A 23,399-nucleotide genomic window follows, 5' to 3' on the forward strand; every position below is an offset into this window, starting at 1 on the left:
AAAACATATCATGCTAAAATCCTTAAATTACATTATTTTTTCATTTCAAAATTTTAACTGCAGGACCCAAGATGTGTCCTACTTCACTGAAAAGTCAATCTTTAGTGTATGCACACTGCAGGCTTTATATATCCACAAACACTTGTATAAGTTACTGGACCATGATTGGCTCTAGACTATATGTGATGTCACAAATCCTGCTAGTATGTCTTAAACTCAGATTTAAGGTGAGCTCAGAGAAACTTTGAGCAGATAAATGTAAAAACAAGCATCTGTCTGAGAAGCTCAAACATCCAAGTAAGTATTTTAACTCTAACTCCATCACTTCCCTGCTGCCCTGACTCATATTTTGCATTAAACTGAATCACCTTTTTGAAGTGATGCAGGCAAATGCCCACATAATTGTTTGTCAGGTACAAATCCAACTGTGACTGAATTTCCTCTATAATGATCCTCTAGTGTACTTCTAACACAATCATTTTCAAACTTGATTTTCAGTCACAATTTTGACAAAGTGGTATTATTTGTTTCTGATTTTTTTTTTATAGAAAAAGCTGTAGCATATTTTAATGTTTCTAGCATGCATTTTAAGGCAAAGGACGACTAATGTCACTATGAATAAAGTATGTCTGAAATATACAAACAACGAGTGTGAGGATGAAACTAATCAGTGTTGATTGTTGTGTGTGTGGGAAGTGTGAACTCAACATCATATCTGCAGAGAAACCTGAACAGAAAAACAGAGGACAGACACACTCCAGACATCTACAAAACCACCATGTATAGTTTGAAGGCCATTCTCTACAGATGTCATCAGGACTACATGATTTCTTTTATCTATTGATTACAGTGGCTCCCAACTGCCCTAACCTTAGGATCCACATTTTGATTTAGACATTGATTATAACATCCATTCAGTATATTTTTATGCACAAGTTAGTGGATTTGATCCCATAACCCTCTTGCTGGTAGAATTGGTATTTCAAAACAAACAGCAATAACTAATCCAGGTATATTAAGGCTACTAAAACAGTTTTTGTAACATAGCATGTAAATAAGCCTGTTAAATACAACAATCACACTCCTGAAAACTTCAAGCTTGTTCAGGAAATTCACTAGTTCAGTTGGTAACCCCTGATCTATTTATAGTAGATATGTGTAATATAGTATGTTCTATTTCAGCAAGGACTGTGCTTTTAAAAATAGCTAAATCGATATTACCTATCCAGTTTTAACAATAAATCATACCTTGCTTTTACTTGTTTTGTTGACATATTTAAATGTTTTGAATATTGAAACGTACTCACTAAAAATGTCAGGTATGTCAGATAGCTTGTCACTACACTCAATGCTTTTTCACCTAACCTAATGGATTTGACAAGCCATCTAAAGTGGCTGTGGTATTGACAAAATTAGTCTGGCTCTGTAGTTCTTGGAAACCACCAAGTCATTTGAAAACAGTAAGACTCTCACAGGAAATGAGAGATGTATGTGCAGTAATGTTGTGTTCTATGATATGTGATAGAAATCTAGTTTATTTTTATATCCACTCTTGCAACACATGGAGTGATGTGCTCTGCATCTCTGAGGCCTGGCAGTTAATTAGTCTTTCCAGTAGTTTTCCCCCTGAGAAAGTTTGACTTGTGATGACAGCTCTGCAAACTCTCCTGCCATTCATATGTTAGAGTGTCACTCTTAAGTAGGCAATGTGGAATTCCTGACATATCTCACCGACTGACACCGCCGCAACCTTTCTGGAAATGAAAAAATCACTGACGCACCAGTGGGATAATCAGTACAAACATCTATGCAGCCCAATTTTGTTCAAACCCACGTAACTTTATACTAAATTCTCATGGAGATCCTAAATTTTTCAATGCATCAGACTGAATTGTGGTGTAATATTTCCATTTCATGGAATGATGGAGTCATAAAAAAACATCTTGAGTCTTGGGTTTTAATATTTTATTCAGTGTAAACATCATAAAGGTTTGATGAGGAGCTGAAATAGGCTGATACAGAATATACATACAGTATATTAGAGCATACTGGCTGTTTCTCGATATACATTTTTTTTATATTCATATTTTGGTGCACCACAGTCCCTAAATGACTATAGTGGGAATTGAAAAATACAGTTGCACTCCCTCAAAACACAGTTTGCCTACACTTGAAATATTTTTGTGTTCTCATGTGGTATTTATTTGCTCTGCAACCCATCTTTTCCTTACAATCACATACTGTTGCCACCTCTGGGGACACCGTGACTTTTTGTGATAGGCTGACATGTGATCATTCTTGAAAAAGTGAATACAGATTAGACATTGGAATGGGTTGTGGCTATAATTACATGCAGGTGAATGCACAATACGTTAAAAGTAAAGGAATAACACTGAGAGCAAGTAGCTTTGGAGTCATAAACAGATTCTGGCAGTGTCTAGTTTTCCCAGGCAGGGAGTTCCAGTCCTCTGAAATGAGGCCAACGTGGAAGTAACTTAGAGCTGCATTCTATCAAAAGGCCACCAGGGGGCGACCGTTTTGTGTTCAAAAGGACCTCTGTCTCTATACAAGTCAATGGAGAATTCACCAATTTCTCAGTTGATTTCTAACCTCAGTAAACGTTTTCAAAATGTGTTTATGGTCTCAATCGCTAGTTTAAAGCCTTCTTCAATGCAGTATAATGTTCATTTGTGAAATTTTGGCCTCCCTGATCTCCCTATTTGACGATAAAGCAGGGTATGCATTAGGGCGTGGCTACGTCGTGATTGACAGGTTGATTGACCAATGTCCTCGAGATCCAGCCCTCGCAACCAATCGCAACCTCCCCGCCCCATAGCTCCACCCATGGCCCCGCCTCATATAAGTAGAATCCGTGTTCTTTTTTTCCCCGGCATGCACCTAAAAGTTTCAAGATGGCGCTGCCCAGATTCGAAACTATTGACTTCCGAGCAGCAGTCTACAAACCAATGGGTGACGTCATGGATGTTATATCCATTTCTTTTATAAAGTCTATGAGTTTTCTACAGAATTAATAATATAGGAGTGAAGGTGGTCGAGTGGTTAGGCCGCATCCACATACACACCGGACCCCGGTTCGAATCCCCCCTTTCTCCTATGATTTCCTGTCTCTCTACGGCTAATAAAGGTGTCTATGCCAGAAAAATCGTATTATTTAATGGAGCAAAATGCACTGTTTTGAAAAGTGGATGCATTTGTATTAAATTTGTGTTGGCTCTATGCTATCTTAAAGAGGACATATCATATTTAGGGTTCCACTGAGTGACTCCTGCAAGTCAGGGAGAGACCAGAGACGAGGCGTGACACCAGTCAGACGAAAGTGCTCTAAACCATCACCTGTGTTCTGGAAGTGATCATAGCCCAATACACAATGACTGTAGTTAAGCATGTAAAATGGGGCAAATACTTTCCGCAGGCCCTTTAAAACCAGTTTGTCTCATATGCTCCAAGATCCTGACAATTGGGAATTTCTACTACAGACAAAGCACGAATCTTTGGAGCGAACATACCCCCTCAAATCTGAACTGAAGGCACAGAAAGAAGGAACGATGTAAGAGCCCAATATAATATTGGTTTATTTATGAATGAAGTCCTTATTTTACATGAAATGAGAAAACAGCATGTATTTACTATTAGAGTACCTAGGTTGTTATTATATTATCTGTGTATAATTGAATTTCAGTTTCTTTCACATTGTTGGTGTATATACTCATTCACACCTCACTTTAACTGTATTAATTTTTCTATGTGTTGAAGTAGCAGCCAGAGGCCAAACAATCACCCCGTTCTAAACAAGCACTTTTTGAACGGCCACTTGCACCAGTCTACTTAAATCCATTTCATCCCTGAGAGGTTAATGAACCTGAGAGAAATTAAAGAGCCTGAAGTCTAAAAACATTTAGACATGGATTATTCAAAAACAGACTTTTCTTTGTGTTTATTAGCAATCCAAAATAAGACAAACTGAAGTCTCTCTCTGTCTCCCTGGGGAGATGCCTGCTGCTGGTGTGACTAATATCCACAGTGGCAAACACTCCTCCTGGCTCCTGATTAGTTCAGTCCAGGGATCCAGGAGAGGTGTGACAGGCCTGCACTGCGTATAACCTATCAGCTGAATAATTACCACTAACCCGTTTCTCCACAGGGCGTCACTGCTATAATTTGCCATGCCGTCTCACACTAATGGAAAATCACGGCCGTGCCAGTGTCACAGCGGCAGAGGCTTCGGTCACCGGGGAATCGGGTGGACGTATTTAGGTCAGTTAATGTCGAACAATGAGCGAGACCCTCGAGTAAAGAACCAGGAGCGCCAACAGGAGGAGATTTTCTCATTGTTCTTGCAACACTCTGGTTATCGGTGACGTCCTGTTCCAGATGTTGACACACTCAGTCACTTTGTAATAACAAGATTTGTTTCACTGTTGTCTTTCTTGTGTATGCTGGCATTTGATAATTTATCTTTTGGCACTTACTACAGTCTTATGTCTGTATAGCAAGTCCTTTATAGAAAACATATCATAACAATGAAGGCTTCACTAAGTTTAAAGAAATATTAATTCAGGTGAAATGAAGTGTCAGTCAGGATCAGTTGTTGGTAGAAAAGGAAAAAGTGGAAATGTTATGACTTGAGCTAAAAAAAAAGAAAAAAGAACTGAAACAGAATATATCGAGTACATTTTTTGAAAATATCCACACAAAAAGTTGTGACTGCAGAGTATTAGGGCAACAGGACATGAAAACTGTGTGAGACTCTAGTGAGGATACTGTGAACTATTATCTTCTAACTGTTCCAATACCTGTATAACTTCTCAGTAAGAGAAAAGGGACATCTTGTACAACATTTACATTGGACTCTGTTGCTCTGTAATAACATCATCAGATTTTCATCTTAGCTCACCTCATAATTACTACGGATGTTGTTTCGTCTGGAGACAACAGTCTGTACATTACGCAACCCTTCATACACATCCATGCACACCAGTCATGTTAGATTTACAGACTCTATGTCATCCTTGTTTATTGCAAAAAAACATGTTTAAACAAAATCTTTTTAAAAAGTCACCTCTTTGTCCTTCCTATAAGCTGGGCTGTGACAACAATTTTGAAAAGTGTGTTTCAAGACGATGGTGTCCAAGTGCGTCTGATCCTTTTTAACTGTGTAAAATCCATCAAAGAGTAATTTACCGAGTTAATGTGCTGATATGCTTTGCCTGTTATCTGTTGTACATTGTATCTTCTGATGTTCTCAAAGACAAATTTCACACCGCAGTAGATAAGCTAACAAGATTCTGCCTTTGTTGTTGTTTCACTGGCGGCCACAACTCTCTAATCCCCACTCGGGGAGACAGTGAGCTGACAGCGTTGGTCCCTCACTGCACGTTTCATGTTTTATCTGCGAGGTGTGACACAGTTGTGTCCGGAAATCTATCTTACGAGTATGAACAAGCATCTCATGCAGGATGGAAAAGAGGCTCTAGAGGTTTTCAGATTTATCCTTAATGGAGTATGGAGGGTGTGTTAAGCTTGGATTTATGTTGGTGATGAGTTTTCCAAACCACTCAAGGTACATAATCTATTCCTCTGGTTTCTGTCCATACTCAGTATATATTCCAAATACTCATATTTTGAATTTGGAATTGATCCTCATTCATCTAAATATACAATTTTCATCTCATTTTAAATGCATGACTCTGTTTAGGTGAAATGCTGAACTCTTCGAATGTGGCATCATCCAACAAGGTAAGAGAAACACAAGTTGTCACTTAATCATATAGATTGTAAAGTGACAGTATTGCCAGATTCACTACCACATAATTTGGCATTGAAGTGAGCACAACTCTGGAACACTGGAAATAATCCCTAATTTCACAGGACGACTCTGAGTGTGGTAGGTCAAAGGTAGACCAGGAAGACAGCTTGTAAACTGCAATGGGTCATTTTGGTTAATGAAATAAGTCCTCAGCATTAGTTTTGATTTAATGCCATATTGAGACACTTTCATAACAAGTCCAATCAACTATTGGCATTGACTATCTGCTGCTGCCACAGGGTAGAGGATTAACTGGATAGTCCCTGCTGGTAGTTGCCGTCATGCCAGAAACAATCAAGAACCACTAGAGCAGCCCAATCAAAACCTGTTCCTCTTTCTCCTGTTTATTTGTAACAACTCAACAACTGTTCATTTTTTCTAATGTGTCACATATTACATGTACACGAGTGAAAGAAAAAACAATAAATGCAGCTCAAACTGCTCAAGTGCCTCACATGAAAGGGACATAAAAAGAACATATGTTACATAGGATGGAAAATAAAATGCACTTGATAACATTAAGAGAAATAAAATGTCCAGAATGGTAGGAATAATGGACCTTCAGACTGTTGACAACAACCATTGTGTGAATGTATTGATTGTCACATTGTGCAAGCCCCCTATAATAAAATCTTCGTCACAATCTGTATCATACTCCACAATATCAATGTGAGACTTTCAGATAGTGCCTTGAATGTATGGTGAATCATAGTGCTACAATATCAATAGAAAAAAAAAACGTATATGAAAGCAGAGACCATCAGCTGACGTCATCCATCTTCACCAAACAGGTTTTGAAAATACAGACAAGTCACACGGACTTCTTTTTTATTTCACCTCCATCGTTTTTGAGTTTTTTTTGTGTCATGGTTGTTCAATAAACCCCAACTTTATTCTAAATCGTCAACATTGCACTTAGTGTAAATTGACTGCACTTATATAGCACCTTTCTAGTCTTCTGACCACTCAAAATGCTTTTAAACTACAGGCTACATTCACCTACATTCACACACCGATGGCAGCAGGCTACCACACAGGGTGCTGGTGCAGACATTGGTAGCAATTTGGAGTTCAGTATCTTGAAGCCCAAGGACAGCTTGACATGCAGTCTATAGGAGTTGGGAATCAAACTGCTGATCTTCAGATTAGTGGATGATCCACTCTACCTCTTGAACCACAGCTGTGCCTATGTTATGTTGTACTCTGATTGGTTTATTTATAGCTATGAGTCAAAGCCATACTCGCACTGTCAGAATTTGGTCTTAGATTTCTGACACCATCAATTTGTCACCAAAGCTTTTTATTGGCTTCATTGGATTGATGACCAAAGATTTTAACATACCATTTTTTCAAGCATGTAAACTTTCATCTCAGAAAGCCTAAAATCACACAGTGTAAAAAAACCTTTATTGGTGACTGTCATGTCTACCATGAATAGAGTCTGTTAGGGCACCCACCCAGACCCCCTAGCAGCTAAAACTAACCACACATGGGACTCCCTGTGATGACCCCTGGTGCCATCTCATCTTTGGCATTGTGGTTTACATGACTCCTCTGTCGCTGCAGGTGTTCATCAAGGCAACTGGCAACACCTGAGGACCCACAGGGTTGCCAGGTTGTTAAAGTTCAGGCTGCAGCTGTGCCGCAGTGGCTCTCCTCCCTCTGACAGCTTGCTGCCACTGTTTGCCGCTGGTTATGTTGTTTTATTTATTGGTCTTTGCTGTCAGGCATCTTACAACATACACATATTTACTGCCCATCCACACTTACACCACTGATTATACTGACATCCGTACCCAGGTTTGGCAATTTGGTAAATCTGGCACATATCAGATGGGCCAGCCACAAGCAATGTGGGGGAAAGAAATTGGGAAAAATAATTTAACCTTTCAGCTGCAGCCCCTCTGATTGGAGGTTATATGGTTCCAGTTGACAACATTGTCAGGCATCCGAATTAAGTGCTTCCATTGTCCTCCCCACACCACTTCAAGGATATGCGTCCATCCATGTAATGTCAGAGGTGAAGCAGGAAATACTCAAATCAATACAAAAAATTGTGGGAGTTTGAACTGAAAAAACACTACCCCATAGAATAGATAAAGATCCCAAAAAGCTAAACGGTGGAGTGGCAAATGTCAAAGAAAGAGTCTGGACAGACAAGTGGGCTGGTTCCAGTAGAGAGCTAGGGCAAAAAGAGGAGGCCGCTAGCAAGAACGAGTGAGAGGTGTGTGACAACCTCCAGCAGGTGATAGTGCTAAATTTTGCTCATGTAGTGACAGTGTCAACCGTGGCGCTCTGGACCTGACCCTCTCCGTTACGCAAGTGGCATGCAAGCACTACATCTTGAAGTGTTGATGCTAATGGCTACAGAAAAAGACATTCTTGTGGCTTTGAACACTGATGGAAAAAATCGACAGGATGACAGAGAAGAATACAATTATGAGACGTCTTCTCACCACCTAAGGTAGGAAATGCTATTATATTCACCGTTTAAGACTGCTGTGCTTCTTTTTTTTTTTTTAAATGATGTCAGCTAATTAGTCACTTTGGGTGCAGGCATGTTGCTTGTCACTGCCTGACAATAGCAGCAAATGAATGTTTAATTAGTGTCGGTACCATAAAATCCTGACTGCTAAGCCTGATGAGTGTATTGCATTAGATCAATTGCGAACACAATGTCGGATGATTGACTATATATATTTCACATTTCCAGATCATCATTGGACAGCTTTTGTCCAGTGCGAAAATTCAATTGTGGCTATTTTGTGTTATGGAGACATCAATGCATTGAGTCATAGATGACATTTCATGACATACGATTATGTCATTTGTTTTATTTGTGAGGTTACGGATTGTTGCATAAGCACACTGAGAGCTGGGTTGTACAATCCTCAACGCGCCTAGGCTATTTCTTAGCTATTCATTTTTTACATTATTTTATGAAACCCTGTAATTACACTTGTTGTTAGACTTGATATCTACTGCTTAGCCTACATGTTATAAACAGCCTGCAATTGCTTTTGTGAAACTCATAAGTGCATGCACTGGGGGAAAATGGGGATGAATATTGCCAGGACTAAATTTTGTTCTCAGTCTGACCCTGTCCACATCCCATGATCATGTCACATATTCCAGGCAACAATTAAATGATCCTCAAAACAAGCTTTATGCAATTTTTAAGAGACAAGGTTGTTTGGATGACATTTTCACTGGCAGATTAGTGTTATTGATATTGAAGGTGAAGATGATTAATTCTTAATTACAGTCTCTCTCATTTATTTGATAACCGTGGTGATAAAAGGTTTATTTGTGTGGTACACTACAAAAGGCCTTACACTACAATAGCTTATCACAGTCCCCCCGTGGCTCATATATTTCGTTGAGAAAAAACATCTGGCCTATTGATTGTTGCTTTCTCTTCCAGACAAACCCTGACATTACAGGATGCTAGAGGGAGATGAAGATGGAGCTGAGGTTCTCTTCATCAAACAAGCTGCTCTGAATGCAGTTATAACTGGTATTATAATAAACCACTTGTACTTCTGTTTCAAACCTCACCATTTACTTCTTTTCTCCTCATGTATGCCAAGAACTTACAAAACAACCTGGGTCTTGATTAGAGGCTTTGTATGTTGTTCAGCTTTGCTTCCAGATATTAAATATTTGAGAGCCACAAACAGCAGCATCTTTGTTCTTCACCTGGCATGTGAATTCACAGAGCTTGGATTTAAAGATGAAAGCTAAGTGCACTTTTCATAGAGAGAAGGCTTAACAAAAGTGATTTTATTCTCTGTATGCACCCTGAGATGGACATATTTCTTCTACTCCACTCTTAAAATGAAGCATAAATGAAGTTGCTCTGACATTACTAAAATCATTCTGCAATAAGGTGAGATGAAAGCACAAATCCATTATCTCTGTGGTGTCCATTTACTGGATGTGAATAAAATAACCAAGGTGAAATTTTGAGATAAGCACTGTATTTGATTAGATTTTGGGAGTATCTTTGCATCTTTGTTAAGGTTGTTCAGAATAATAACGCTATAGCACTCTGCATTTTATTCACAGGTTGTATTACAGAGCTATAGTAATTATTCAGTTGATTGATAAACTTTAAAAAAAAACACATTAATTATTAAGTGTTCTTTCCCTCCCTTCAGGACACCAAATGAAAATACCAGAGGTTGTTACTTTAGCTGTTTGACTGTAAAATTTTCATTGTGTCATGCTGCAAAAAAAAAGCTTCTGTATGTTTTTTTGTTTTGTTATGCATCATTTTTCTTTATGTCATTAAATCATATTCAGGAGAGACACAAGTGACTGTCGTGAAAAGATATGTCTGAAATAGCTTCTTAGTTCAGTAGGTTGTGTATCACTACATAATAAATTGCATTTTGGGCAGTGATGAGTTCAATCTTTCTATGAACATAAAAATCTGTGATGCAATTACATGAAAGCAAATTATAATAATGATGAGAACCAACAACATGGGATTATATGTATAAAACTGACCCTCCGTAAGTCCAAAGGTACAAATATGCTTTCTTTTTGTCACATTATTAATGCCAGCTCTGTTTTGTGACTCTCCATTATTGTGAAGTTGTTCTAACAGCATTACTGTAGCTATAGACTGGTGTCTTTTAGTGAAAAGAACAGCAAAAGAAAGAAGCACGGAGCACGAACAAGGACAGACACAATTGTAGCAGAGAAAGTCAATAAAAATATCAACAATACAAACTGTTCAACGTGCTCAGCTGGAGAATAAAAGCTAAATAACTGGAGAACTATGTCCTGAAGAAAATACATGCTGTACACAATGCTGTGCTGTCATGATTTTTGTATCACTTTAAAACTCATTGGCCCTAATAAATTGGTTGTGCTATGGATGCAGTAGGCTTTAATATACTGTACTGCATACACTGGCTGAGATATAAATGCAATTGATGAGTAGGATTGTATTGTAAAGCTATAGAGGGGTTACAAATCAAAATGATCATCAGCCACATATCAATATACAGTCCTGGAACTAGAAGACCTAAATGCAATTCAGTCATTATCAATCTATATTTTTGTCATCCTGTTTTTCCATATTGTTTCTCTCTAGTGCTGTTATCTGGTCTACTCTGCACACACACCATCTCTTGCATGTCTGCCAGTCTTAAAAGAGGGAATCTTTCTCTTTGCTCTTCCTGGTTTCTCTGTAAAAGGGATTTTTGTGTGGAGTTGTTCCTCATTTGAACTGAGGGTCTATAGATAGTTGATGCTGTATTGTTGTACAGATTATTAAGCCCCCTGAGGCAAACTTGTGATATGTGCAAATAAAATTGACTTACACTTGTATTTTGTCATGAACTGACTCAAGGTTCAGACAAAGAACAGTGGGAGCATGGACGAGTGAAATATGTGATGGAAAAAAAAAAAAAAAAAAAAACCCAAAAAAAACAAACACTAGAGACCATCCAGGGGCTGAGAGAGAAAAAATAGAAAGAGTGACTGAGCAAGCCAAGTTTAAAGACTTCCCAAACCAGCAGCGCAGGTGTACATCCTCCCACTGACAAACGACAGTCTGCTGGCTACTTCCTGAAACAGAAGGCGAGAGGAAAACAAGCCAAGCAGTGGGATAAGATGCAATGCATGGTAAAAATAGAGAAGAGTTCTATGTTTACAGTGTGAGAGCGTTAATGTCATGGGCATGCACAATCTGGCAGTTTTCCAACTTTAATTATCACTTGGAGGTTGGCGTGAATGTTATTTACAAGTTGGATATAATGATTTTGAAGTTCATTGTATTGAATCTGCATCAAAATATGTCAATGTGTCCTTTCAATGTACAAACCTGCTGCATGAATGATGTTTTTATCTTGAGGCAGTTTAAAGTGCTGCTGGAAAAATTGTAATTTCAAGATATATAATACACACTACAATTTATGCTTTAGCCATTAGCTCATATTTTCCCTTAATGTTTATGTCTCACAATTTGCATTCCAGACTTAGTTTTCATTTTACAAAGTGCTCTGTGGTGAAATGCAAAAAACATAGGCAGGTGTGGGAGGAAACATCACCATGAAGAAGTTCAAATGGAGCTTGGCAAGGGCACAACAATCATTTCATCTGTCACATCTGCTTTGTTTAGTCATTTAGCTCAGGAGCCGAAGACAAACACTGCATCCAGTCAAAAAACTCACTCAAGTTATCCAAGAAAATCTCATTCAAAGGGAAGAACTGTTTGACACTCACAGACACACATGCATTCAGTACTGTTCAATGAAACCCAGACATCCTAAAATCATTTCTGAAATATTTAATTTCACTTGTTTCAAACTCAAATGAGGGGATCAATATAAATGTAATCGCAGCGTGTCCAGTAGAGACAGGGATACAGAAAGTGGGAAGAAACTGTCTTTGAACCTTGTTGTTGCCACTGACTTCTGTTCAGCTCTATCAGCCCGCAGTAAATAAGGCTCTGTTTACTGATTTGTGGCACAGGTAAATACATTCAAAGCCCCAGTGTTGCTGAGAGCTCACCTCATTTTACTGATGAGTCTGTTTCCCTCCGGAAAATGCTGTCAATGTTTCTATTTCATCATTAATGAATTAGCTACAGTGAGAAGGAAGCTGTTTACCTTGTTCATATCACCCCTAACCCTTAATGCTATCAATCATCAGTTCTGGTAAGACCACACTTCAGACAGATGTTATGAAATTACATAGATGAAAGCATAAATACATACACACAGATCCACTTTTTCAAAGCAGTGCACAATGCATTCTTCTTCTTCTCATATGAAAGACCAGGTTTGGTTGCACTGGCCGTATGTTCAAAAAGATTGGAACATTTTATATGTACTTTCAACAGTACTATCACGTTGACTATCAGTGTATGTGAACATGAATCATAGAAAGTGGTTATATGGCTGCAGAAATCCTGTGGATAAGGTTAAAATTAATGATTGAGTGTAAAAAAAAACTAACTTAAAACTGGCGACCACCACATTTTAAAGGGGGCATATAATATATTTTGTGATCTTTTTTATATTTTTTATATCGTTAAGATGTTGAATGTCTGAGCTTAACCTCTTCAAAGGTCCAAAACCTGAGATGAGTTTATGTTATATTAGTCCCTGATAGTCCAATGCCAGGGCTTCATTTTAATTGCAAAATGACCTCTACTTCCTCCACATGATGGCATCTGATTGTTCAAGTATTATGTTTCCAGAGGCTGAACACATTGGCTGCATAAAGTAGCCAGCATTAGATAAATAAGGATTTTATTGAACTGTAAATCATACAAAGATATTCCCGTAGAGCCCCAGAATAAAATTATAAACATGGAAATGTGCATGATACTGTACATCCCCTTTAAGAATGAAAACATTTTTCCTTTTTCTTTTTTTTAGATTGAAAACATAAAATCTGTAAAGTATGAATTATTGTCACTCCTGAAAAATAAGAAACAATAAGCGACAGTAGCTTTATAAGGTGACAGGACCTTTTTTTTTGTCATATATGATAATACCCTGAATATGTTTGGACTGGTTATCAGACAAAATGTGACATTAGAAGATGTCTCCTTGGGTTCTAGGAAGCTTTTTTGGGTATTTTTCAAAATGATCTGACATTTTACTAACAAAAAATAAATACAAGCTGAAAAAGTAATCATCAGCTGAATCGATATTGAAAGCAATTGTTGGTTGCAGCCCTTTAAAGGGCTAACTAGAGCAATTAGGTGTTACAATGTTGTTTTTCTTAGCTGTTAATTATTAAGCAGGAAAGCAGCAGAAGGCTGTAGAGCTGCACTAATAAATAAATGATTAACTTGCATTTATAACTGCAGGCTTCATGGCTTATTAGACAAAACTCACACTTTACACAGGGCCATTAAAGTAAGCTATTAATTTTTATGCAAGTGACTTCTTTGTGTGTGTTTGTGTGTGTGTGTGTGTGTGTGTGTGTGTGTGAAATAACTCGAGGGTTAAGCCCAACCTCATTTGACTGACACATTTGACTGATTTTTCAGTCCACAGGGTCTACATGACTTCTGCATTGTAACACTGCCACGCCTGAAAGTATAATTTTCAGGGTCAAACATCCAAAGATAACAAGTAACATCATTCCCTAATGTGAAGAAAATGCACAAAAGACTAAACTGACACTTTGGGTGGTTTTGTTTCAGTATTTAGTATTCCCTGCATCTCTCCACCTTCAACTTCTCCTTTTTGTTCCTTCATCATGCATTTTCCTCTTTTGTCTCCTTTTCTTTTGTATTTCCATGTCATCCCTGTTGCCCTTTCCTTTCTTCTTCTTCAACCCTCTTTTGCCTTCACATCACTTCAATTCTCTTCTCCTGCCTCTCCTCAGCGACAGCAGACGTCCCACTGCACCACAGCTCCCGTCTCAGCTGAAAGATGAGGAACGCTGTGCCGTACATCATCTCAGCAGGGTTCACATGAGGTGTTTGTAACATTTATGTCTATGCATTTCAATGCCATTGACCAGTCACAGCACGTTTAACTGTACTGGTTTATCCTGTTTTTTTAAGCATCTTGAAATCTCAAATGAAAACTAATTAAATCAAACAGCTTTAATTAGAATATATTAGCAACAAAATCAAAGGGAAATCAAGCTTATTTGTAGCTAAAATACTTAGTCTAACAAATTTGCTAATCGAATTACAAAGTATGCATAATGGTAATGATGGCTAAATTCATTTTAATCAGACCAATTAAAACAGAATTTAATTGTCTGTTTCAGTGATATACAAGCCAAATACAAAAAGAGTCCTAAAAACCTTTAACAAGTGAAGACGAGCAAGTTAAGGAAAAGTTTTGTTGAGGGCAGAACAATGTCACTTCATCACCATCTTGTCGGAATACTAAAATATTAGGCTGTTTTATTCATGGTGCAGTTTGTCCACATGTTGGGTTCAAGAGATGTGTCCAGAAGGGCTTGATTACCATAGAAGAAGAGGAACTTTGTGTAATTTCTGGCCAAAGGTACTGCTGTTTATCGCTGTATGAGGAACATTTATGCTAATATGATAAGAGCAAATATGTTTTGAGAGAAACACAGTGCCACCCGGGTCATGTTTTTATCAACATGATTAAAGGTGCAACATCCAAGAATTTCAGTTTAAAACAAAATATAATTAAACTCATCAACAGAATGTGAAGAAATAATAAAATGAAAGTGTAGTGGATGGTTTTACCGGGACAATTCAAAGGATGTGATGTTTATGTGCCCACCCTTGCCTCCCCCATCTACAGCATCACCAGGGTGCAACGCTAGCTAACACTAGCTAACTTTAGCTTAGAAATTGAGTCTTGTAACATCCAACCCCGAGCTGGCTATTGTTAAATATATTGTGGTTTTAGCTGGCTAATGTTAGCACCACTGCTAGCTCATGCTGACAGAATGCGACCATGAGTGTCAGGATGATGACTGAATTCATTCATTTGATCATTTGATGACCACTGGTGTCATTAATGAGAAGGAATTTCTGATTCTTACATATTGCACCTGTAATGAAAGGTTTTTAATAAATGTGTTTGCCACAGACAATAAATCAAATATTTTTTCAATTTTTTTTTGGCACTTTTGACAGGAAACAAAGATCCCTTCCTGAATATGCGGTCATGTGGTATGAAACTAACCATTTGACTACCAGAGTGCCCCAATAAACCATCTTGGACAGAGAACCAATCAGACATATCCAAAAAAGCCAGCAAGCAAACTAACTGCATGAGGTGAGATTTATAATCATCTGAATATATCTTTAAAGAAATAATAATTATGTTAATTTAGGTAAAGTCCAATAATTGCATGATAGTATGGTAGTTTTAAAGGGAAACGTGCTGTTTCTTTCTGTGTACAGTTAGAGGAGATGGTCAGTCTCTCTAAAGTCTTTTCCATTTCCATAATTTTGTATCAAAATATACAGTGTCTCTGCATAACAACATTACAATCACGTTCATGGTGTTTTACCAATAAATGTAGATTAGATAACAGGGTATTGATTGAATGTAGGCATGCAATGCTGAGCTGTGAGTGGTGATCAACAACAGCTTATTAAAATGAAGTGAACCTGCTGAACGAGGGCCATAGAGAGTCGGGTAGCTTACTCAGAAAAAAAATTCTCAAGGTACATTGATGGACACCAAATAACACAGCCACTGATTTATTTAAGCAGGAAATACAGTATTACGATCTGCATATGAACTACAGAATATGTTATCTGTAACCCTCCTCAGATGTAGAAAGAGCAACTGTGAGTACCGATGATGCAAGACAGTGAGCAGAACTCAACTGTACTTTTAAAAATTAGTATCTGACTGAATGAAACTGTAAACTACTACTGTATGTGTCTTGATAATATCTGTGTCTCTCTGCAAGTAAAATAATATTAAAATAATGTCAGCAGCTCTGTTCCTCCAGGTCAGTCTTTCATCCACTTACATTTATTATTATTTCAATTCTTAGTGTGTTAGTGTTTGAAGGTCCTCCCGGCACACGTTCCCTATTTTCCAGCATCTGTTGCCAGGCAACAGGTGCTGAGAATTATACTTTTATCAACTTTTGTAACAATTTCCAGTAATTTCCTATCATACTAGTGATGCTTTTATCACATTTTGTGACAATGTTCGATAATCACTAGTCAAAATATACATTTTATCACTGGTATACCATGTTTTATGTGATATAAAAAATGAATGTTTTGTGTCCTACCCTTGGTGAAAGTTAGCTCCAAGACATTAACTATTTTTAAAGAAAGTCACATATTTCATTTTCATTTTTAATAAAAGACTTTTTAAACAGCGTATACAGTATTAGCAGTATGCAGTATTAGCAAATGTAACTCAAACAGGGGTAAATAGTGCATTTGTTGTGGACTATTTTCAGCTGCAGATTAATTAATGCCGGCAGTCACACTATTGTTCTCCAAAAATGTATTTAGCTTTATTTATTCTTCTGTATATTTTTTGATCACTAACTACTTCTGCAGACTTTCACAGAAGTTACAGAAACCTTTCAAATGTCAAATTGTTCTGCTCTTTAAGAACATTTATTCTTTTCTTCTCTCTGGCATATTCCACTGATTTGTAAATCTTTCTTTTTTAAATATTAAAAGGTGTAATGGAAAGTCTATTTGTTTGTAATTGCATGTCTCAAAAACTAAAAATGCTGAAGTAAATGTTAAATGGGCTTTACTTATATAGCGCCTTTCTAGTCTTTGCGACCATTCACCCATTCACACACATGCATACACTGATGGCAGGGTGCCAACCTGCTCATCATGTGGATCATGTGTTGATGTGTCTGACTGGAGGAGCTGGGAATTGAACCGCCAATCTTCCAATTGGAGGACGACTGCTCTACCTCCTGAGCCTCAGCCCCCCAGCATATGTATACTCCATGGAGAGGTGCCACATGTGAAAATGTTTAGCATATTAAAACATAGTACCAGTAGTGCCAACATGTGGTCAGTTATTATGTATTTTACGTTTTGGCCAATACGTCATGAACATATCAAAATCATAATTGGACAATGCAGTTCAACTTGGCCACACCCACCTGTGCCTGGTAAACAAATGGTTTGCTTTTGTTGCACATATTTAATCAAATCTTCACACACATGTTCTGCAGGAAATGCATTTTCCAGTATACATTTGCTGCTCCAGACAATATTCAAAGAAGCTGACTGAAAATAAACTTCAGTGTGTGTTAATGGTAATTAAGGAACACCCAGTGTGACAGTGTGGCTCACTGATGTGTTTTTTATTAGCTTTTGGACATCATTTAAGCTGGCACAGATGGATAAGATATATCAGGCTTTGGATACACACATCATGTTAGTAGACCAGTTAATTGTTTGTTTTGGTCTTTTGAGATAAGTTTCAATAAGAAAAAATAAATAATAAAAATAAAACATTTCCATCCTTTCTAAGTTCATAGAACACCCTGTAGTTGCAAAAGAATGGACTATTATCTTTTTTGAGTCAGTTCTATATCTCCAATATTATATGCCAGAGGTACAAAAAAAGATGAATTGCATGACTACCAGCAGCAATTGAGTTTAGCCTTGACAATAAGTGTTACTGACTTACTTTAAGCTTTGTGTATTAAAATGACCAAAAATATGTAAAAAATCGTTGATTTGCAGCACAGTTTTGAGTCAAAGATTGGATTAAATTTTCAATACATTTTTTGTCAAAATCACCAAATCTCTTCTCACTATCCGCTGGCTGTCCCTTCTAAGTGCGTGCTGAAAAAAAAGTCTGGTCTCAAAACCATAGACTGTATAAAAGAAACTCAATACACAGCCTGGAATTCAGCAGATAAATATGTGGCTCGGAGCTCCAGCCAATCAGAGACAAGGAGCATTCTTGCGCGTTCACGTTCACGTTTTCTTATAGTCTGGTTCAGACAGAGAGGAGGGGAGGGGTTACGTAGTGTACACAGTCGGAGGGAGAAACGTCTGGTACAAACATAGTGGAGAAGGAGAGTTGACCAATAAACATCCAGAGAGGAGAAAGTTAGAAGAACAAAACATATAAAAGAAGGGTTTTGACCAGACAAGGACCCGCAAACACATTAGTGTGGTTTTATTACGGCGGAGGGACCGCCAGAGGGGCAGACGGAGACCTGGCGGAGGCTGATCTACTGGACAGGTGAGTAACATCAGCTCTGCTTCACATAAACTGTAACGTTACCTGCTGACATTCAGCTCACTGTCTAGTAAGTCAGGATATGTTGTTGTTGTGACGTTATCTGTAAAGTAGCAGAGTTGTTACTGCAGCTGTTTGACGCTCTGCACGTTAGCTTCGCAGCTAACGTTAGCAGCGTGCTAATGTAACCTACGTCATACCTGCTGTGTAGGTGCTCGCTGTGTATCTGGTGTTTGTTCACTGCTTTCAAAGTGTTTACAGTCATGAAGACATATAAACACAGGTTTGCTATCACAATAATCTCACATGAGATTGAGACGCGGTCTGGTGTTAGCTAGGCTAGCCACCTGTACTATCAGAGCAGTAAATGCTGCTATCCAACTGAAGCTTGCGCAGTGAGGGGGTGTTTTGGTTTTCACTCAAATATCAACAACTTTTCTCCTCGTGTTCCCCCACATCGCTTACTATAACTTTAAGTACCTAATGTTTTGTGAATGAACATTACACACAAATATTATCACCTAGTTTCAATAGATTGTTAAAAGCTTTTTTTCCCCTTTTTTTAATCACAAGAACTGTGTTCATTATTTAAGTATTCACAGAGCTCATCATCTATCTGTTCCTTAAACAAACCAAACACAACTTCCCTGCAGCTTTTGGCTGATGTAACGTTACTTTTTTTTTCTTATTCTTTTTTTTTTTTTACTGTTTGCATGAAGGTCAAACACAGCTTGCCTCCCTGCTTTAAACCTCCACCTCCACCCTGTTCTCACCATGAATTATAAAATAGGATTAATCAACTATGAATGTGTAATGTAGGCACATGTTCTCTCAAATCTACATCATAGTTGAAACATTAATGCAAATATTGTATAATGATTTGCTCCACTGTTGGTAATATTAGCAGTCTGCATGCATTGACTCTTCACCTCATGGATATAAGTTTAACATTCATACACCTTCAGTTAAATCTTATTATTGTCCAGTATGCTGAAAAGATTGATAAACTAATATTCCCACAAAATACTTACCAGAGGGGCAACCTGCAATACAGTTGCCATGGCGATGATGAGGTTTTTTAAAACAAGAGCTCTTCTATTTAACAGGTGTGTCAGCAGCAGAAAAATGACAAAGGGGAATTCAGTTCTCAACATTAGGAAGACAAATTGTAGGAGGTGATTTACAGAGTCAAACCATTATTGCAGTTGTCATATTCCTTTCAAAAACTTTATAATATGCCCTGATTATCATCACCGAACACAAAGCCTGACTATGAACAAACTGCATTTTTTACTACCTCACGAATGGTGTGTATTCAAGATTTAATTAAAATCAAAGATGTAATTTAAATCCTTAAGCTGCACACGCCATCATCATCAAAACATTATCCTTTCTTTCTGTAATAAACCCGTGCTGTATTTGAGCAGACAATTATCTTCTCTGCTCCTCAGAAAACTTTAATGGAAAACATTAAGGAGGTTTTATACTCTGATGTAGTTCTCAAGCTTCAGTCTGTTTGCTGTTTGCTAATTATTTGTCGGAACAATAGGAAATGACAGTACATCAGAACATATCCAGTGTTGATCTTCTATATAAACTATGTACGAGATCATATCACAGACGGCGGCTTATTGATTTAATTATTTCCAGCATTAGCAGAGATAAAATCCTCATTGGCCGGGCTGTGGGGAACGGCAGCGTCGCTCTGTTTGTTTAGAACAAACAAAATCTTATTTGCTTTGTAGGGAAACAGATCAGAAAACACTTAGTGTTCAGCTTCAGAGGACAGAGTCGATGCAGCAGAATGGATGAGAACAATATCAGAGAGGTGTCAGAATTACATACGGACTGAATGAATGGCACATGTTGCATGTTTTCTCATAATTTAAATTTTTTTCAGAAATCACTTGGTCATATCCAGACGGCACATTGTTGAATATTAGTCGACAGCTACATTGCCAAAGACATGAGAGAATTTTTGTGTCATTTGTGATAAGCACCACTTCAATGCATAAATATAAAGACTTGCACATTACCACCTAGAGAAAATGACTGTTCTGGTATTTGTGCATTTTGTCTCAGCTTGTTGAAAAAGTCCATTTCAATCCTCTTTCACTTCCAGTATTTACATGAGAGCTGTCAAGAGCCACAATAGTGTGAAGGTTTATCAGAGCTCACCGGGACACACACTTGATTAACAAGGCCATTGTGTAGCTCGTGTAAATACAATGCTGCATTTGGCTCAGACCAGCTCATACAGCTGAGAGGAACAGTTCAGTTAATAAAGCAATTAAATTGAGTTTTCGATTTAAAAATCACTATTCATAAAAGAGAAAACAAAATACCATTTTGAAAGTTTTACATGACTTACTCAAGTTACTTAAGGGACTCCAATTCTGATGTCTGTACACTAGCTTCCCTTCAAATTTAGAACCCAGCTCAAGATCCTTGTAATCCCTGTCATGAGCCTTGTGAGGTCAGGCACCTGCTTACGTAACAGAGCTACTGCAGCCATATAATACCAGTCAGAATCTGAGGTCTTTGGATCTGGGTTAGTTGGTTGTCCCTCACTCCAGACTCAAGACAAAAGAAGACAGTGCCTTTGAGGTCGTAGCTCCTAGATTTGTAACTTGATCCTGTTGGAATTAAGATCTGTGGACACCTTTTAAAAAGCAGCGTAAAACTTTTGTATCTCTACTACTCATGATGATATCAGATTATTCAGGTGTACCCACAAATCCATTCCTTAGTCTTTGCTGCTAAGGTTGTTTCATGAAGGTTTGCATATTTGAGATCAGATCTTGACCCTGGCTTGTACAGATGCACTTTAGAGGTTTGCATTTTGAGTAAAGAATGGGGAAAAAAGAGTTCATATAATGCAAATTTCCCAGATTAATATTTTCATTTGCATGTTGTTATGGTCAAAAAGCATCAAGTTTCAGCTGCAAAACAATTTAACAAAGCCACTCCTGGAGAACTTCACTGAACACAATCTGAAGACAAAGTGATATCAAAGTATGGTCTCACTGTATGACCCTACCCATGTGATCACAGATGACCAACTGAGAACAAGGTCTCTTAAAGCTACAACAGATTCAGCTGTCTGCAGTCCTCAAAGCAACTACTGCTGTAGAGATGTTAAAATGTTCTTCACCTACATGTAGCACCATGTTATTATGACTAAATCAGATACAATATCTCAAATTAGAAGTAATTTCCATCTCTTAAAATGAATGAGCTCTCATGTGAGAAAGAGCTTTTATTTGATCATGTGAAGCATCATTAAAGCCTGTTGAGAGGATCAAAAGTTACCCAGACTTCTGCAAATCCACTCACTGATTGCGCGCAAGATTCATACAACTCTATTGAGTAGTCAAGGCGATAGCAATTATCCATTAATTTAATATTAGTACGGGTGTTATATCTTACAGGTGGCGAAAAATGGAACATGATCATTTGTTTCTAATCATCGCATCAATTCAACGCAAAACTTAATGGAAGGTGTTGTCAAATCTAATGACAAAAGGTGCATTCTGCGATAAACTGAGTAATTCCACTTCACAATAATCACAGGGGTACTATCATGTCGATAACTGCATTTACAGCAAATGTCTCTCAGCACAGAGCGGGCAATTTTCTCTCCTGCAATCACCGGAAACCTATTTTACTCAGAGAGAAGAGGGAATTGGGGGTGCTGAAAGTGAAATTTCCCAAGAGGGGCCGGGACATACTGTGAAAATCACTTATATTGGAATGTATCCAATGGATTGTCACTCAGAGGACGGTGAATTTGGGAACAATATTGTGTTCACTCACAGGAACAAATGTGCTCTAAGGTTGAAAGGGGCAGCCATGTCAACCCTGAAGTAGGAAGAATCTGAGTCCTGAGTTATTATTAGTTTACAAAATTGCCACATATTTTTATGTTCAAACTGGGCAGTAATAAGAAAACTAAAGGTTTGACGGCTGTGATTTGGTCTTCAGTCATCTAAAACATTTTGATGACTTTTTTTTTTTTTTTTTTCCCGGAAAACGCTTAATGCTCTTCTAGTGATATTTTTTTCCCAAAGCAATCACAGTTTTACTATGTTGGCCACAGTGAACGAACAGGGTTTTACTTTATAGGTTCAACAGCTGACAAGACAGCAGGCTGACTGGCAGTAAAAACAGACCAAGTAAATATAGTTATCATGTGGGATACACAAGAAGAAATGAGCATTGTTTTTATTTATTAATTCATGGAATACAGGAATCTGCCCTATAGTGACATCAGAAAGCTCACAAGGCCTTCAAAAATCAAAAGCAAAAGCAGGATTTGTGGAATTTATGGAAACAGCTATCTGTGGAGATTGCACTTCATTAAGCATGCCAGAAAGAAGAGAAAAGTTCAGGTCATCAGAAAGATGCAGGGGGTTCCAGGGGTGATGTCCTGTGAGTCGGTGTGGATTTATATATTTTTATGAAATGGAAATGCATCTGATTGCAATTTTAGTTTTCATCACAATGATTTGCACAATTATGCAGCTAAATAGCACTGTAGGGCCACAAAACATATCATATAAGAAATGTAGCTCAAAGTGCTTTACAATGTGCTTCATAGGAAAAGGACATAAAAACATGTAAAGAAAAATCTATGTAACAAGCTGAAAATGAAAATATTAAAAAAAATAGTTGATGGTAAAATTAAAATAGCTAAAACCAAAATTAAAGTACAATATAAAATTAAAATCTGGTCTTGTATTTAGCAGGTTTTATTTATCTTAATCTCTAAAGGTATTTGTAAAAGTTTAATTCTGCCATATTTTACTGTTTTATTGTTGACAGTCTAGGAATAAAATACTGCCCTGTTTAATTTTCGCACTGTGACATAAATGTCATTCTGGTATTGATCCACAAAAAAAAAAAAAGTC

Source organism: Scomber japonicus, chromosome 13 (genome assembly GCF_027409825.1).
Source record: "Scomber japonicus isolate fScoJap1 chromosome 13, fScoJap1.pri, whole genome shotgun sequence".
NCBI lineage: Eukaryota > Metazoa > Chordata > Actinopteri > Scombriformes > Scombridae > Scomber > Scomber japonicus.